The following is a 16,291-nucleotide window of genomic DNA, read 5'->3' as shown; positions in this document are numbered from 1 at the left end:
TAAATAACTAAAATCCTATAATTGCATTGACAATCATGAGAGATTTCTCAAGTCTTTTTGTCCTCTGACTTGCCTGTGTGTATTTCTGTTTTGACATTATATTTTCATGCTAGTTGTCAGAACTTTCCATCATTAATGTAGTATCTCTGATAAAGTATCTTTTTTTCTTATCATTCTCAATATTTTCATGCTATTTAGTAATAGTAAGGTATTGGAAAATGATATCATTTTAATGATAGTAATTTAATAGTAATTTAATAGTAATTGTTACTTAGTTATCTTGTAGATATAGATATTCTTTTAGGAAGTAATGCTATGATTTTCTTTTCTTTTCTTTTTTTTTTTGCAGGAATACCTATGTGCCAGGTACATCCTTGATGACTGCTATCTGAATAAAGAACTTATTTTTGTATTGTCACAGAATCTTGAAATTTTATTTAAAATGGTAAGTTCTAGTTTTTAAGTTTAAAGAAAGCATAAGCACAGTTTAAAGTTTCCTATGGCAAATGTAGCAGTTATTTTTTATTTTAAATATGCAGTTGCTTTGCAATAAATTAAACAGTCTGATTCCTCATTTTTTGACATACTTAAGAACAAATAATATATGTAATGTGACAGGTATAGTGAAATAATGAAGAGAAAGCCTAGACCAGAATCAGAAAACGTGGGTTCAAGTATGATATCTGGCTACAGGCTATAGGCTATTGGCCTGCTTTAAGCAAATACTTTTATTTGTCAGTGCCCAAGACAAATCTCTAATACTATACATTTCAAAATAATTTCTAGATCTGCTTTGGTAGAGCAAGTTTCCTTAATGTAAGACATAGTTAGAGCTTTTGCCTAGTATTGTAACTCCATTAAACCTTATCAAGTTAGTTGAAAATATTGAATTCAGTAGAAATTATACTGACTAGGGAAATGACACATTTTAGTACATAAAACAACAACAACAACAAAAAGTACTTATATTTTGATATCTTTATGGTAGTGAGCTAAGTATCATAGAGGATAGAGCAGTAGTCCCAGAACTGAGAAAGTCTGAGTTCAAATTAGGATTTAGACACTCAGTTAATTCTATACAGGTCAATTAACCTCTATTTGCTTTAGTCCACTGGATTGGAAATTACAAACTGCTACAGTATCTTTGCCAAGAAAACTAGGTTGAGCAACCACAAAATCCTTAATACAAATTCAGCAAACTTGAAAATGATACAGTACTTGTTTTGCTTGTTTAAAAATAATTCTTTTAATATGGATCTGGTTTAATCCAAATAGAGTTAAAATGCAATGTCAGATTTTAAATAGCAAGAATTAAAGTTAAAAAAAAAACCAGAATAATGTGACTTTCCCATTTTGGTTAGATAATCATTGTTTCATGACTAAGTGAAAAAAGAGCTTGGTTTGCCTTATTAGTCCTAAATTTGAACCCTTGAGTTTTAAATAACATTCTACAAGTCTTATTGCCATCAGAGACCATTTTATTACAAGCCACAGAAAAATCTATTTTAAGAAAAACTGAACTAAGTGTGGGGGATGATAGGTTTTTGAGGTGGCTTTTTTTGTTTGGTTGGTTGCTTGGTTTTTGGACATTTGCCAAGGATATTTTAAATGATCTTTTGTTTAAGCACTGGATTTTAAGCTCCTATCCTCAAAAGATTTTTCATTATGCTTCATTTTCTATTGGTACTGCTCAATGCCAATCCAAAGGATGGGCTCTCTATTGAAATATAGAGGGATCATAAAATTGAGAGCTAAAAGGGATCTCAGAAGTCACCTCATTTATATATTTCAGATGAGAAACTGAGGCCCAAAAGAATTTTTTAAGTGACTTCCCCAAGATAGGAAAAAAAAAAAAAAAAGAAAAGAAAAAACTATTTCAATTGGTGGTTTTTCTTCACTTCCTGTTTTTGATAAGTTTAATGCCCTAATGGAGGAAAAAGAGCAGACATGATTTTAACATTTGAGTGTGTAATAATTGATAATTAGATTTGAAGTTGGAAGATTTGAGTGTAACATCTTTGCTACCCTATAATCTATGTTAACTTGGACCAAGTCATTTTACCTCAATTTCCTTTTCTTTATAATTATGTCCCTATCCTGTTTTAAATCCATGATTCATTGAACATTATGAATAACTGTGAATAACTGAATTAAAAAATTCCATATTATTTAGCAGTCAGCTAATTTATTTGTATTTATTCTATCGTTGCTGTCAGGAGTTCTCTGTAAGCAAAAAACTCTGGGTACATGAAGAATAAATTTGTAGTATAGACCTTCTTGGTGGATGTACTTACCTCCCCATCTAAGCCATGGATCATGCCCACTAATATAATGCCTCTTTCTATACCTAGAGCCCATGATTTCTCTCCTGAGAGGAGGAAGATATGCTTCATAGCTATTCTTCTGAAGTTGAGATTGACTACTATATTAATTAGATTTGTGGTGACTCTCAGTTGTATCACTTTATATTATTTTGTTCATTATATTAAGTGTTATCTTTCTTCTGCGTACCTTGCCCTCTATCGGTTCATATAGATCTTCAGTAGTTTCTCTGAATTTTTATATTTGGGACATCCCTTTCTTAGATTTCAGATCCACCAGAAACTGTGTGACCTTGAGTTGTGTATATCCTTTTTAACAACCACTACCAGGACACATGTTCCTTTAGGAAGTGACCTAGTATCCTCTTACAAACTTTATTTTCCCTTGTGCATTTTAATAAATTTCACTAGTTGAGGATAATAAGACTAAAATCAAATTATTAGTGGGGAAAATCATTTTAACAAAAAATATCTTTCAGCACTTTGAAAATTACTATGTATTTCTGTATGACCTTAATTAAAGAATTCATGTGATGGAATTGTCATGATAGATTTTTAATCATTCAGTCAGTAAGCATTCATTAAACATCAAACTAATAAATAGACCAAATTTTGTGATAGATATTTTGTTGAGCTCCAGTGATATAAAGAAGGTCAAAATTCAGAACTCCTGTTCTATAGGAGTTTACAGTCTAATGGGGGAGACAACATGTAATTATGTACAAACAATTGAAAATTATAGAGAGAAAGCGCCAACATTATGGAAGATCAGGTAAGCTTTTTTGTAGATGATAAGTTTTTATTTGTTATCTGAAGATGGCCAGGGGAGCCAAGGAATGAAGAGGGAGAATCCAAGGAATAGCCAGTGAAGTGCCTAGAGTTTGGAGGCAGAGGGACAGCAGGGAGGCTAGTGTCACCAAATCACTGAGTAATAATACCTTTATTATACAGTTAAGGAAATTAAGCCCTAGAATGGCTGAATGTTACTTATTTGGTTTTTAATACAAAGTCCAGTGAGTTTGTAATAGATCTAGGAATAGAACTTAGACTCCCCCAACTTCTGTTTTATTGAGCTCTCCAGTATTTATATGTACCTTATTGTTTTTAGAAATTTAGTACCATTATAATTTTCTTCCAGAAAGGAAAATTATATTCACTGTATTAATCTGAACCATTAAACAAATTTCTAGTTTGTGTTTATAAAAAGTTTGAATTATACAATATTTTAAAATAAATATAACTGTATTGTTCTTAAGCATATTACTTTCGAGCTTTGCTCACCAAAATATATTGTCTGACCTTTCTGTTTCTAACACTTAGTCCCAAACCCTTATTTCGTATCTACCTAGACTATTATAATAGCCAGCTCTCTTTCTCCTTTTTCTCATCCATATTTAAACACTACTGATAAAATATTCCTCCCAGTTATGTTCAATTCAATTTAATGAGCATTTAGTAAAAACATACAACATGGCAAGCATGTGCTAGATATTAAGGATAAAAAGGCAAAAATGACAAGAAACCCTGTTTTTAAGGAACTTACTTTCTGTCAGAGTCAAGGACACAGATAAATAAATACAAAAGAAATATAAAGTTAATTTCTGAATGTGGCTAACAAGTAGGGGAATAAAGAAAATCCTTGCATCTGGAGGTGGCATTTGAGCTGAACTCTTAGAGACAGGAATTTTAAGAGGTAGGGGAAAACAAAAAACAAAACAAAAAAACAAAAGGGAAAACATTACAGACATTGGTACTGAGGTAAGAGATGAAATATTAGATTAATCAGTGGCTCAGGGCTCCCATAGACTTGGCTTTTTTCTTTTTTTTTTTTTTTAATTTTTAATAGCTTTTTATTTACAAATTATATGCATGGGTAATTTTACAGCATTGACAATTGCCAAACCTTTTGTTCCAATTTTTCCCTTCCTTCTCCCTTCCCCCTCCCCTAGATTGCAGGATGATCAATACATGTTAAATATGTTAAAGTATAAATTAAATACAAAATAATTATACATGTCCAGACTGTTATTTTGCTGTACAAAAAGAATCGGACTCTGAAATATTGTACAATTAGCCTGTGAAGGAAATCAAAAATGCAGGCGGGCAAAAATATAGGGATTGGGAATTCAATGTAATTGTTCTTAGTCATCTCCCAGAGTTCTTTCGCTGGGTGTAGCTGGTTCAGGTCATTACTACTCCATTGGAACTGATTTGTTTCATCTCTTTGCTGAAGATGGCCAGGTTCATCAGAATTGATCATCATATATGAACAGACAATTCTCAGATGAAGAAATTGAAACTATTTATAGACATATGAAAATATGCTCCAAATCATTATTAATCAGAGAAATGCAAATTAAGGCAACTCTGAGATATCACTACACACCTGTCAGATTGGCTAGAGTGACAGGGAAAGATAATGTGGAATGTTGGAGGGGATGTGGGAAAACAGGGACACTGATACATTGTTGGTGGAATTGTGAACACATCCAGCCATTCTGGAGAGCAATTTGGAACTATGCTCAAAAAATTATCAAACTGTGCATACCCTTTGATCCAGCAGTGTTTCTACTGGGCTTATACCCCAAAGAGATACTAAAGAAGGGAAAGGGACCTGTATGTGCCAACATGTTTGTGGCAGCCCTGTTTGTAGTGGCTAGAAGCTGGAAAATGAATGGATGCCCATCAATTGGAGGATGGTTGAGTAAATTGTGGTATATAAACATTATGGAATATTATTGTTCTGTAAGGAATGACCAGCAGGATGAATACAGAGAGGACTGGCGAGACTTACATGAACTGATGCTAAGTGAAATGAGCAGAACCAGGAGATCATTATACACTTCGACAACAATATTGTATGAGGATGTATTCTGATGGAAGTGGATCTCTTCAATAAAGAGAGCTAATTCAGTTTCAATTGATCAAAGATGGGCAGAAGCAGCTACACCCAAAGAAAGAACACTGGGAGATGAATATAAACTGCTTGCATTTTTTGTTTTTCTTCACAGATTATTTATACCTTCTGAATTCAATTCTCCCTGTGCAACAAGAAAACTGTTCGGTTCTGCACACGTATATTGTATCCAGGATATACTGTAACCTATTCAACATGTAAAGGATTGCTTGCCATCTGGGGGAGGGGGTGGAAGGAGAGAGGGGAAAAATCGGAACAGAAGTGAATGCAAGGGATAATGTTGTAAGAAAATTACCTTGGCATGAGTTCTATCAATAAAAAGTTATTTAAAAAAAAGAATTGATCATCATATAGTATTGTTGTTGAAATATATAATGATCTCCTGGTCCTGCTCATTTCACTCAGCGTCAGTTCATGTAAGTCTCTCCAGGCCTTTCTGAAATCATCCTGTTGGTCATTTCTTACCGAACAATAATATTCCATAATATTCATTTACCACAATTTATTCAGCCATTCTCCAATTGATGGGCATCCACTCAGTTTCCAGTTTCTGGCCACTACAAAGAGACCTGCCACAAACATTCTTGCACATACTCCCTTTCCCTTCTTTAGTATCTCTTTGGAGTATAAGCCCAGTAGAAACACTGGTGGGTCAAAGGGTGTGCACAGTTTGATAATTTTTTGAGCATAGTTCCAAATTGCTCTCCAGAATGGTCGGATGTATTCACAACTCCACCAACAATGTATCAGTGTCCCAGTTTTCCCACATCCCTTCCAACATTCCTCATTATCTTTCCCTGTCATTCTAGCCAGTCTGACAGGTGTATACTGATATCTCAGAGTTGTCTTAATTTGCATTTCTCTGATTAATAATGACTTGGAGCATCTTTTTATATGGCTTGAAGTTTCAATTTCTTCCTCTGAGAATTGTCTGTTCATATCCTTTGACCATTTATCAATTGGATAATGGCTTGATTTCTTATAAATTAGAGTCAGTTCTCTATATATTTTGGAGATGAGGCCTTTATCAGAACCTTTGACTGTAAAAATGTTTTCCCAGTTTATTGCTTCCCTTCTAATCTTGTCTGCATTAATTTTGTTTGTACAAAAACTTTTCAATTTGATATAACCAAAAATTTTTATTTTGTGATCAGTAATGATCTCTAGTTCTTCTTTGGTCATTAATTCCTTCCTCTTCCACAGGTCTGAGAAGTAAACTATCCTGTGTTCCTCTAATTTATTTATAATCTCATTCTTTATGCCTAGGTCACGAACCTCTTTTGACCTTATCTTGGTGTACGGTATTAAGTGTGGGTCAATGCCTAGTTTCTGACTTGGCTTTTTTCTTAAAGATCTCTCTTAAATCTGAAAATAAGATAGCTTTTGTTCTTAAGAAGTATATATTCTCCCAGATTCTATACAAATACTCACAATAACAGTAGTACTTGAGTAAAGAACAGCTTTCATGGTAACTCACATGAAATGTGAAGAATGCAAAGAACTTGTGAGAGCACAAAAACAAATGTAAAATATGTAATAATCATGATACAGTTTTCTTTCCTCTCTTCTTGTTGGGTTCCACTTTTTTTTACAAAGTCCTGGAGTCTTTGCAGCTATGTTTGGACCACCCAGGTAGGGAAGGAAGACACACATAGAAACTGCTAGAACCCTTTCTCATAAAACCTGTATTGTGCAGATAACTTACTGTCATGGTAGAGGTTGGGGAATCTATCTAGTCACAAAAGTAAATAGCAGGAGTCTTGGTTATGATACTTTTCTTCCTCTAAGAGAAGAAGTTCAGGGAATTCTAACCTGAACAAAAAGCTGGATGCCCAAAGGCAGTGACTTGGAGTTATTTGTGAGGTAAGCCAGGGCTGTGTAGGAAATAGAATATAAAGCTTCTTGAGATCTGCAGTTATTTCATTTTTGTTTTTCTATGAACACCGAAAAAGATAACAAAAAGGAAAGTGACAGTTGAAGAAGAGAATATGGAAGGACAAGTAAACAAATGTACTCATTGGAAAGCAGTTTTCAAACTCCACTTGAAAAACCATTAAACCAGAGACAATCTGTCTTATCAATGCTATTAGGCAAATGCCCTAAAAACAAAAAAGGAGGAGAGAAGAGACCCATATTGACAAAAATATTCCTAGCAATGTTTTTTTTTTTAATTATTATAGCAGAGAACTAGAAACTAAGGGAATGCCTGCTTATCAATAGGGAAATATATGAATTAGTTGTGGTATGTGAATGTATCGAGTTACAAGGAATGAAAAATGAGAGGAATAGATTCAGAAAAACATGAAAGATATATGTGAACTGATACAAAGTGAAGTTAACAGTGCCAGGTCTCAATTTATTCAACTATAAAATGAAGGAGCTGGATTAACTGGCCTCTCTTTTACTTTCAGATTTATGAGCTTTCGTGTAGAATACAAGGTGCTACTGTGCTTTTTGTTTGTTGATTATTAAAAAGAAGGAAAGTTATTTGATTTGGTAATCATTGAAGAGTCATTGGAATTTATTGTGTAGAGGAGTAACATAGGCAGACCTACGCTTTAGGAAAATCATTGACAACATCATAAGAGGATAGACTGCAGAGGGAAGAGATTTGAAGTAGGGAGACCAATTATTAGTCCAAGTGAAAGTCCAATGTTTGAAGTTAAGAGTGGTAGCTATTTGAGTTAAGAAACGTGGAAGATGTTATAGAAGTATAAGTAAGATTTTACAACTGGTTGAATATGTAAGCTAAGAGAGAGTGAGAAGTCCCCAAGATTTTGAAAGTCATAATTAGAAATATGGCAATTCCCTCAATAATAACAGGGAAGTTTGGAAGCGGTATGGTTTTTGGGGAAAAGTAATGTAATGGGATATATGATACAGGTCACAATCAATCCATTGTTACACATTCTGTGGGATTTACTCTGGCTCACCCAAGAATTAAAAGAGGAAGATAGAGCTCTTATTCACTACTTACTGCTCAAGTGCAAAATCTCCTCTCCCAAAGGTGCCTGCCGCAGCTATGAAGGGATCCTGGCACCAGGAGATAAGTACACTGGGGAACTGGGGGAATGGGAGGGAGATTTTTCTCAACCTGAGTGCCCCAGTTGCTGTTATGTTTTTTACTGAGGAGCTAGTACCCAACTCAGAAGTATGGAAAATAGAAGCTTACATAGTGGAGAGCAAGGGTTCAGATGTAGAGTGTTGGGGGATGAGGGTCGGTATTGTTTTGGGTGACTTCTCTTCTAAAGTATTATACTAGCCTTTGAGGGAGAGACCCCTCCATTAATCTTATTGTTTATAGAGCCCTAGTGAAGGATAAAACATAGTGAAATACAAAATAATGTATGGTAAATGCATGAGGTATAAAATATATTTCTAAGCTTATTATCTCAACTTAAAAATTAAGGAAAATAAAAATAAAGCAGTACACTTGAAGTTGGCATATTTTTCCAAGATTAGTTTAAAAAAATAGACATGTATATGCACATATATACATTCTCAGTATATATATTTAAATATAGAAATCTTCATCTGGCTCTTCAAGAGTTGTAAGATGTTTACCAAAAATGGTTCTTCAATCCTAAAAGTTTATTGATCCTAAATTAAAGTTAAGGCACTTAGATACTTAGAATTAGTTAACAAGCTTAATAAGATGTCCTTTAGGATTGTCTTTTTAAAAAGTTTTATTGATGCTAAGTGAAGTGAAGAACTAAGTTAACATTGTACACAGTAACAACAACATTATGTGATGAGCAACTGTGATGAACTTGGTTCTTTTCAACGGGGTGATTCAGAGTAATATCAACAGACTTGTGATGAAGAGAGCCATCTGCATCCAGAGAGAGGATTGTGGGGACTGAATGTGAATCACAAGATAGTATTTTCAACTTCTTGTTGTTTGCTCGCTTGTTTTTTTTTTTTTTTTCTTTTTGATCTGATTTTTCTTGTGCATCATGATAGATGTGGAAATATGTTTAGAAGCATTGCAAATGTTTAACGTGTATTGGATTACTTACTGTCTAGGGAAGGGGGTAGCAGAGGGAGAAAAATATGGAACACAAGGTTTTGCAAGGATGAATATTGAAAACTACCTTTGCATGCATTTTGAAAAATTAAAGCTATTTTTAAAAGAAAATACAAAGTAAAACAACACAAGTTTATCCCCCCAAAATAAATAAATAACTGAGAGGCAACAAAATTTGGATTAGACGCAAAGGTTAATGGTAAATTTTCATATCAAAGAGTAAGTTTATAGGAAAAAGTCTATAATAGTTGTTAGAATCTGGTAGACCCAATGAATGTTGAATAGAAGGATTATTGGGCTAATTATAAGCACCAGTTGAAGTTAATGATAAACAATCTTTAATAAATTGAAAAAAATTTTTAAAATTTTCATTAGCTTTCTTTGATCTCAAAATATTTCTCCCAATCATTACTTCATTATATTATTTGGAATAATAATGAGCTAAAGAGTTTTGTTCCCATGGGCTTTATTTATATTCTACACTGTGCTAAGGAAACTCAAGTAGATTCTAACTTGGGTAATATGCAAAGGTAATAAAATAGTTAATAAAATAAAAAAAATTTGAATATGAAACTTTTGTAGTGATTTTATGTTTTTTTTTTTCAGCATAACAAGGTAATTATTTTGACATCTTTGCAGCATATAATGAAGATTTACTTTAACTTTATTAAGCACTTTTTTTTTTTAGTTTTAAGAATTAGAATTTTTGCTGTTGTGTTCCCAAAGAGGAAAATCAGCAAGTATAATAAAAACCAAAATCAAATAAGTATTTCTTCTCTTAATAAAATTAGTGCTCATCTCCTGACTTTTATATTTCTGTAATTACCCTAGTCATCCCCAAGGCCAAATCTTGAAATCACCTTGATTTCACTCTTAGCCTTTTTATTCTTTCTTTTTTATTTTTACTGGGGAATAGCTTACTCCCAACTGCTACATTTGTCCCTTAATTGATCTTCTACCTCCAATCCTTTACTCCTATAATTCATCTTGCATAACAGTGCTAATTAATCTTTTATTCAATTCAGCAAATATTTATTACTTAACTACTGTAGGAATAAGATAGGGTGAGGATATAAAGGCAGATAAAATATAAATCCCACTCTGAATGAAGGAAGAAAGAGTATTCCTACCCATAGCAATTTTCTCTATCTCTAAAGTCTGATAGAACTTTTAAACCTGTGATCTATACCACTTATTTGACATTTAATCATCATATACTGTCTTTAAGTGTTACATTTTAGCATCACCTACTTGTGAAGGGGGGGGGGAGGGGCAGGAGAGGAGAGCAGCTTGGTAGTACCATGGATAAAGTGCCAGGCTGGAATCAGGAAGACTCTTCCTGAGTTCAAATATGGTCTCAGATTTGATGTGTGACCCTGAGTAAGTCATGCAACCCTGTTTGCCTCAGTTTCTTTATTTGGAAAATGAGCTGGAGAAAGAACTAGCAAACACTCCAGTGTCCTTGCCAAGAAAATCTCAGATGGGGTCACAAAGAGTTAGACATAATTAAACAACAACAAAATCCCCTTCTGGAGAACCTTTAATAATTCTGCATGATGAATGAAGTCTAGTCTACTTTGTCCAAGGATTCTCGGTGTTTTCAAATATGAGATCTCCCTTTTAATGTAAATTTTGTGGGTGCCTTCCAAAGTAGTAATTGTTCCATAACTATATATTAATTGAGAAAATAGACTAGAAATTATTATGAATTTGGTTATACATTTAGATAAATTCTTATCTCAATAACATTCATGAATTTGAAAATGATAGTGGACATATGAAAAGTGTGCAATCTTCAGGACACATTTGAATTTAAAAATTTTATCCAGATCTATGATTTCATTTCTGTAAAGAGCTCTCCTACAGTTCCCCAGAAGAACACTTTCTCTACAAATAGAGTTTAGCAACTGTTTTCTAACCTAGAGACTTGGAGAGTTGCCTGAGATACTGAGAAATTAAGAAGCTTTGCCAGAGTCTCAGATAAGTATTTGTCAGAGGTGAGCCTTGAATCTAGGCCATCTCTATCAGTTTTGCCTTTTCTCCTTCCATAATGTCTCTGGCATCCATCCTTTCTCTAGACTCCCTTAACCACTACTCTAATGTAGGCCTTTATCATTTCCTGCCTCAGCCATTGCAATAACTCTTTGGTCTTCTTGACCAGGTTGGTCCTTTTCTAATCCATTCTTCATAGAACTGCCAGTCATTTTCCTGAAGTATGGATCTTCCCATTGCTGTATTCAATCAATTCTAGTGGCTCCTGTCGTCTCTAGGAGCAAATACAGTCTACAGTTTAGCATTTAAAGCTCTTTACAACTTCACTGCAGTCTACCTTTATATCTTTTTGTATTGTTTGCTTTTATACACTCTATGGTTCCGTAAACTGGCCTTCTCACTGTTCCATATATAGGACCCTACTTCTCTCCTGCTTCCATGTCTTTTCCTAGCTGTTCCTCATGGCTTAAATGTATTAGAAGCCCTTGTTTCCTTTTGAATTTAGATTAGAAATTCCTCTTACATGAAGAATTTCCTGATATCTCCCAACTGGTATCCCTCTCCTCAAAATTCTTTTGTATTTATTTTGAATATATTCTTTATGTACTTATTGATATGCATTTTGTCATTCCACCATACCCTCTTCCTCCCTAAAACTTAACTAAACTCCCTGAGAGTGGTGAGAATTTCATTTTTTTCTTTGTATTCCCAACCACTAACACAGTGCCTAGTGCATTGCAGGCGCTTAATAAATATTTACTTATTGGTTGGTACCATGATGTCATTTTGCTTATTTACATATTCATATTTGTATTCTTAGACTTCTTACCTACATGACCTCCCAGGTCCTGCAGCCCACAAGCTAGGAACTATTAGCCTAGCATTCAAGGGCTTCTACATTCTGCCTCAAATCCAGTTTTCTAATTTCATATACAAATATTTGAGTTGTTACCACATCTCTGGACAAAGACATGGTAAGGGAAGTAAATGTTTTGGTTTGATTTGGTTTTTTTTGCTGTATGTCCTTAAGAAACTTAATGTCCCTGTTGGAAAGATAAGGAATATACATAAAAAATAATAACATAAAGTAGCAAATTATAGGAACATAATGAATGGTAAGATTATAGGTTAGAAGAAAACAAAGCTAATTCCTAGTTAGGATACTAAGGGTAAACCTTGAAGTGTGGGTAGGATTTTGACAGATAAAAAGGATTAAAGGGTACATGTGTACACTCTCCCCACCCTCCCACCCCCATACACACACACACACACACACACACACACTCTCAAGAGTAGACAGCAGTGTGACTCAAGATTATAAGATCATGGATTTGAAGCTAGACAAGACCTGAGACTGTAGAATCCAACTCTTATTTTACACATGAGGAATGGAGCTCAGAGATACTATGGGACTTGCCCACATTCAGAAATGTCTGAGATAGAATTGGAGCTCAGGTCTTCTGATTCAGTTCTGTAGAGAGGACATGGACAGTGTCTAGAGACAGTGATGGGCAAGTTTGACTGGAGTGGAGAATTCTTTTACAGAGTTTGTGGGACATTGGACTCTGGTGATAAAATAAGAAACAAAAGGTAAAGTGGTTTTTATATACAGTTTCTTATATAATTAAATCAAATAGATAGACTGACTTCCAATTCTTCCTTGCCCAGTCAGACCACTGTATTCTAGACATATTCCCCTGCTGGAAATGTTATACCTTCTCTTTGCCCAAAATTATAATACAAGATAAATATTTATTAAATATTTTATGTACTCAGATCACCATGATAGGCACTGGGAAAATCAAAAGTTTAGCTTTGTCATGTCTATGGTGCCTGCCTATAGTGATCTCTCCTTTCTTAGAACTCTTATATAGCATTTATTGCATATGCCACTGATTTGGCACCGCCTTTAATTGTTACATAATTCATGTATGTATGCCTCATTTACCCAAGTTGCACATACTTGTAGAGCAGTAATTTTATTTGAATGAATTTTAACAAGGGTAAAAATTATATTAACTTCTCACAATGCTGAGTAACACACTGTGCAGAGTAGCTCAATTATTTTTTGAGTGGAGTACATTTTAACTTGGCTTTAAAAAATAACTGGGATCTAGGAAATTGTCTTGTAAAAATTCAAGGGATCTTTAGAAACTTGGCTGTCAGAGAATATGAAGAAATGCCAAGATGGAAACATTCTAAACCCTTGTTTTAACATGTTTTTACTTTAGTTAAAAAACAAAACAAAAACAAAGTTGAATTATTTGTTAATACATATTGAAAAGTTTCTGCCTTGTACTGCCTTCTCTATCATAGTTATTTAATTAAATTCTCTGGAGTGAACACATTTAAGACAGGGAACATCAGTTATGCTAAATGTTTATGTTAATTACTTGTGTTAATAAGATAGTTTCAGAGTTGAGGTTTCTTTTTAGAATTTTAATCTACTCAAGTACATTCTTTTATGGAATAATCTCTTGTAATCTTTTAGACATCTTATCAGTTGAGATTTTGAAACGTCTGACATTTTAAATCTTCTTAAATCTAGTCACCTAAAACCTACTGATTCCTCACAGTGACTTCCCCCTCTCCCTCCCCAATACCCTTTACCCCCACTTTTTTTCCAAATAAATACAAGTCATTATAGCAGTAAATGAAATGACCACAATTTATTAATCCTTCACATTGAAAGCCATGCTGTTTCCTCTTTGTGGGATATTTAACAAAGCTTATTATCCAACTGACTTTGAAATATCTCACCATTTTTAATCACTGTTAATTAATAGGATTGGTATTTTACCTTTGTAAATCATCTCCCTTCATATTCCTCTCACCTCTTTAAAATTATAACTTTTCCCTCTGTACTTCTCAGTCTCTTCCCTGTTTTGTCATGATTATATCAACTTGTTTTATTCCATCATTAGTCTCTATTTCTCCTACATTATTTTTTTATTTCCATGCCCATTGCCTCACACATAGAAAATCTTTAATAAGTGGTTATTTATTGATTATTCTAAAACATTAGTCTTCTACTTTAAATTTCTTAATACTTCCATTATTTAAATGATCTAGCAGTTCCTCACAATTTTTACATGTGATTGTATTTTTGCAACAGCCATTATGCAATTTTTCATTTTGCTATTAGATCATTATTGACATAGAATTATAATGAGGAAATTAGTACTTTGCCTATGATATGTTTTTTCCTAGATTTCACATTTTAAAAAGTTAGAGTTTGAATTCTGGTCCTACCTTTTACTAGCCATATAACCATGGACATCTGCAAGTTACTTCACCACTCTAAATTTCAGTGTAAAGTAGAAATAATAATAATGAAACAATATTTCTTATGGGTTATTACAAAGATGAAATGTCACTAAGTAGATAAATACTTTGTAAAAGCCTTTTATGCTATACAAACCATAGCCATCATAAAGAGAATGTGTTGGAAATCTTATATAACTATCAGGATATAATTGTTAAATTGAAAATATGTCTGATTTAGTAAAGTAGTAGATGAGGAAAAAATCTTAAACTTGGCTTAAAAAAAGCTAGACCCTAGTCTGGCTATTCTTGAGCCATTCTTCACCTTCAAAAAAATTAAGAAGTAATTACCAACTTATGATCTTTTCCTTTGAATATTTTAACTTTAACAGCATAAAGTTTTAGAACTTTTTGTCTCTTGATTCTTAAACTCTGCAATTATTAGGGAAGTAGAATATGGAAAATACCACTCATCTACCACTGAATATATAGTCCATTATTAGAGTTCATATTTTTTTTTTCTTTTAAACTAACTCCTACTTCCTTTTGGACTATGACGATTACTGTCCATGTTAACTTTTACTTTTTAGTCAATGTCAGTAAAAACAAGATACATAATTATAAAGCTTCCCCTCTGTTCTGTTTCCTGTTTGATAATTTTCATGGTTTGTGTGGCTTGGGAGGAGGGGAGGAGGTGTTTTTTGTTAAAGAGAATTTTAAGAGAGACAGTATGACAGTAACTGATCCTAGAGTTAGAAAGAACTGTGTTCAAATTCTGCCTCTGATATTTACTGGCCATATGAAGATAGGCCAGTCATTTACCTTTTAGTTGCCCAGTGGATAGAGTACTGATTGAGTCTGGAATCAAGAAGATCTGAATTCAAATCTAGCTTCATTCAAATACTGGCTGTGTGACCTTCATACTTAATTACTTAACCTCTGTCTACCTCAATTTCCTCAGCTATAAAGTAGGAATTATAATAGCCCTTTCTTTACAAGTTTGTTGTGAGAATCAAATGTAAAGAATTTAGGCCTGGCAAGTGCTTGTGCTTTTCCCCTTCTTCTCAAGACATTTTTCTTAGATCATAGGTTATAGAAGAGTTGCTGATTTGTATTAATGGAGGAAATTCTCAAATAGAATCAAAGCACAGAATCAAAAAACAAAACTTAAAGCAAGTTCATATTTGTTTAATTTTTGTCATCTTAAATCTGTTCCCTTAACCAAGAGTTAATAGTTAACTCTTACAGCTAATAAAAAAATAAAATATATATTCCATTGAATAATTTCATATACCTATAACATAGAAGACAGTTTCATGGAGAGCTTTTAACTTGTTTGGGAATTGAAAAAACTAAGGAACAGATTTAAAACAACAGATGTTAGAAATAATATGGTATAAATGATGTTCTTGTCTGAAGTAATTTGCATTTTATAGATTTTTAAAACTATTTTTAATGTTAGTTTTTTACATCACCTTCATATCTGAATATATTTCTTCTCTTAGCTGATAAGGAATTGAACAGTCCCTTAAAAAAACTCATTTTACAGATGAAAAAACTGAGGACCAAAGGATTATTTTGTATACCTAATGACAACATAGCTGTTTTTCACTTTTTTACTGTCTTTATCTTTTCAGAAAGATTAAGCATTTATGTAAAACCTAGACTTGGTGAAGACACAAATATTGTTGATATTTTTCCAGTCATAGCATGCTTTAAAAAAAAAAAAGTACAATTCTATCTGAATTCTATTCCTATATCCTATTCTCT

The 16,291-nt window shown here is 33.3% G+C and overlaps 1 protein-coding gene across 2 annotated transcripts in view; it reads left to right on the top strand.

Moving 5' to 3' along the window:
• CNST (consortin, connexin sorting protein) overlaps nucleotides 1-16,291 on the top strand; it is a 96,153-nt gene that overhangs the window by 5,958 nt on the left and 73,904 nt on the right. The window contains exon 2 of one of the 2 annotated variants that reach the window (XM_051993445.1): nucleotides 350-445. The gene's annotated coding sequence lies outside the window, so the exon portion shown is untranslated. Of the gene's footprint in view, nucleotides 1-349; nucleotides 446-7,579; nucleotides 8,289-16,291 lie in introns of those variants that run through there. The other variant, XM_051993446.1, reaches the window with a different exon arrangement.

Source organism: Antechinus flavipes, chromosome 4 (genome assembly GCF_016432865.1).
Source record: "Antechinus flavipes isolate AdamAnt ecotype Samford, QLD, Australia chromosome 4, AdamAnt_v2, whole genome shotgun sequence".
In the NCBI taxonomy this organism is placed as follows: Eukaryota; Metazoa; Chordata; class Mammalia; order Dasyuromorphia; family Dasyuridae; genus Antechinus; species Antechinus flavipes.
This window is presented reverse-complemented; position numbering and strand designations above follow the sequence as displayed.